Source organism: Schistocerca cancellata, chromosome 2, assembly GCF_023864275.1.
Source record: "Schistocerca cancellata isolate TAMUIC-IGC-003103 chromosome 2, iqSchCanc2.1, whole genome shotgun sequence".
NCBI classification, from domain to species: Eukaryota; Metazoa; Arthropoda; class Insecta; order Orthoptera; family Acrididae; genus Schistocerca; species Schistocerca cancellata.
The window spans coordinates 1,126,621,963-1,126,625,519 of NC_064627.1; the positions used below are offsets into that span (position 1 = coordinate 1,126,621,963).

Sequence of the window (3,557 nt, forward strand, 5' to 3'; positions counted from 1 at the left end):
GGTGGTGGTCCAGACTGCTGAACACATCGTACCTAATACTCCAATACGCAGTAGCACGTCCTCTTGTATTGATGCAAGGCACTGTTGGTCGATGTTGTCCCACTCCTCAACGGCGATTCGGCGTAGATCCCTCAGAGTGGTTGTTGGGTCACTTCGTCCATAAACAGCCCATTTCCATCTATCCCAGGCATGTCTGATAGGGTTCATGTCTGGAGAACATTCTGGCCACTCTAGTGGAGCGATGTAGTTATCCTGAAGGACGTCATTCACAAGATGTGCACGATGGGGGTGCGAACTGTCGTCCATGAAGACGAATGCATAATGCTGATATGATTGCACTATCCGTTGGATGATGGCATTCACGTATCGTACAGCTTTTACGACGCCTTACGTGACCACCAGCGACGTACGTCGGCCCCACAAAATGCCACCCAAAAACAGCAGGGAACCTCCACCTTGCTGCACTCACTGGACAGTGTGTCTAAGGCGTTCTGCCTGACTGGGCTGCCTCCAAACACGCCTCCGACGATTTTCTTGTTGAAGGCGTATAGGACACTCATCGGTGAAGAGAACGTGATGCCACTCCTGAGCGGCCCATTCGACATAACGTTGGGCCCGCCTTTACCGCGCTGCATGTGTCGTGGTTGCAAAGATGGACCTTGCCATGACGTCGGGAGTGAAGTTGCGCATCAAGCAGCCTATTGTGCAGAGTTTGAGTTGTAACACGAAGTCCTGTGGCTGCACGAAAATTCAACGTGGTGGCGTTACTGTCAGGGTTTCTTCGAGCCGTAATCCGTAGGTAGCGGTCAAATACTGCAGTAGCAGCCCGTGGGTGGCCTGAGCGAGGCATGTCATCGACAGATCCTGTCTCTCTGTATCTCCTCCATGTTCGAGTATCATCGCTTTGGCTCACTCCGAGGCGCCTGGACAGTTCTCTTGTTGAGAGCCCTTCCTGGCACAGAGTAACAATGCGGACGCGGTATTGACCGTCTAGGCATGGTTGAACCACAGAAAATACGAACCGTGTACTTCCTTCTTGGTGGAATGACTGAAACTGGTCGGCTGTCGGCTGCCCTACGCTTAATAGGCACTGCTCGTGCATGGGTATTTACATCTTTTGGCGGGTTTAGTGACGTCTCTGAACAGTCAGAGAGGCTGTGTCTGTGGTACAATATCCACAGTCAACATATGTCTTCAGGAGTTCTGGGAATTGGGGTGATGCAAAACTTCTTTTGATGTGTGTATATTTGCTACCTGTTCCTCATCATTTATAGTTCCCCATTCAGTTCAGTAGTGATCTTACCATTTTCTCTGGCTGGTTGACCTGTCTCTCGTTTAATTACATTCCATATAGACTTGAGTTAGCTGTCGGAATTACTGATTTCTGACATTATGGGCGCGTATCTTAATTTTTAAATACCTTTTCCTAGTAATTTGGTATAGTTTTTGTAGTATGCAGCTACTATAGGACCTCTACTTCTTTGTGTCGACAGATACAGGGCTATTACAAATGATTGAAGCGATTTCATAAATCACTGTAGCTCCATTCATTGACATATGGTCACGACACACTACAGATACATAGAAAAACTCATAAAGTTTTGTTCGGCTGAAGCCGCACTTCAGGTTTCTGCCGCCAGAGCGCTCGAGAGCGCAGTGAGACAAAATGACGACAGGAGCCGAGAAAGCGTATGTCGTGCTTGAAATGCACTCACATCAGTCAGTCATAACAGTGCAACGACACTTCAGGACCAAGTTCAACAAAGATCCACCAACTGCTAACTCCATTCGGCGATGGTATGCGCAGTTTAAAGCTCCTGGATGCCTCTGTAAGGGGAAATCAACGGGTCGGCCTGCAGTGAGCGAAGAAACGGTTGAACGCGTGCGGGCAAGTTTCACGCGTAGCCCGCGGAAAATTGGCTCATGCCAGAACTGGAGACCGACAGCGCCGACTTCATCTTTCAACTGGATGGTGCTCCACCGCACTTCCATCATGATGTTCGGCATTTCTTAAACAGGAGATTGGAAAACCGATGGATCGGTCGTGGTGGAGATCATGATCAGCAATTCATGTCATGGCCTCCACGCTCTCCCGACTTAACCCCATGCGATTTCTTTCTGTGGGGTTATGTGAAAGATTCAGTGTTTAAACCTCCTCTACCAAGAAACGTGCCAGAACTGCGAGCTTGCATCAACGATGCTTTCGAACTCATTGATGGGGACATGCTGCGCCGAGTGTGGGAGGAACTTGATTATCGGCTTGATGTCTGCCGAATCACTAAAGGGGCACATATCGAACATTTGTGAATGCCTAAAAAAACTTTTTGAGTTTTTGTATGTGTGTGCAAAGCATTGTGAAAATATCTCAAATAATAAAGTTATTGTAGAGCTGTGAAATCGCTTCAATCATTTGTAATAACCCTGTACATTTCCCTTTCATAAGATACTTTGATCCGTCTAGTGATCCAATGTTTTTCACATGGCTGCTTTATGTCCTTTCTGATTATCTTAGGGGAAGGCTATTTTTAAATAATGATATGAATTTTTTCTGGTGTAGATTAAATTGCATATTAACTTTTGGCTGTTATAAATTTCATCCCAGATCATCTCTTGTAAACTTTTCTTAAAAACATTTGTCATGCGATCTTTAATTATTGTAACTGATGTCTACTGAGGAGTATCAATACTGTAAGGCATTGCTCTGATCTTTTAAAAAAGAGAAACATTATCATTTAGGTTCCTACAATCTTTAATGACCCGTGATCCTAAACTCGTCCCGAACAGGCCATGAAGGCCCAAAGGTACGCCGGCCGGAGTGGCCGTGCGGTTATAGGCGCTACAATCTGGAACCGCGTGACCGCTACGGTTGCAGGTTCGAATCCTGCCGCGGGCATGGATGTGTGTGATGTCCTTAGGTTAGTTAGGTTTAAGTACTTCTAAGTTCTAGGGGACTGATGACCACTGTAGTTCAGTCCCATAGTGCTCAGAGCCATTTGAACCAACCCAAAGGTACTGACCGGCCGCCGTGTCATCCTCAGACCATAGGCCTCACCGGATACGGATATGGAGGTCAGCACACCGCTCTCCCGTCCGTATGTCAGTTTGCGAGACCGGAGCCGGTACCTCTCAATCAATTGTAGCTCCTCAGTTTGCCTCACAAGGGCTGAGGGCACCCCGCTTGCCAACAGCGCTCGAAAGACCGTAAGGTCACCCATCCAAGTGCTAGCCCAGCCCGACAGCGCTTAACTTCGGTGATCTGACGGGAACCGGTGTTACCACTGCGGCAAGGCCGTTGGCCAAACTACCCATGCTGGAAAGTTAATTACAGTGTTAAAATTTTACTGTCTAATGAAGGTTGCCAAATCATGTTTCCTGTCAGAATCATTTAGGAAATCTTCACTGAATTCCGTCGGGGAGCATACTAAGGAATCCAAATTCCTCATAAGCATAATAAAATTTCAAAGCCAGGCATCTAAGGAACACATGCGACGATTGTGATAAATTTTAATACTAGATTTAGAGAACATACACATCTGCACAATGAAACTGCATTTGGT

At 46.9% G+C, this 3,557-nt stretch overlaps 1 pseudogene; it reads right to left on the bottom strand.

Annotated features, from left to right (window-relative positions):
* Positions 1–3,179: 3,179 nt before the first annotated feature.
* Positions 3,180–3,297, bottom strand: LOC126164112 (5S ribosomal RNA; annotated as a pseudogene).
* Between the last annotated feature and the right edge of the window lie 260 nt (positions 3,298–3,557).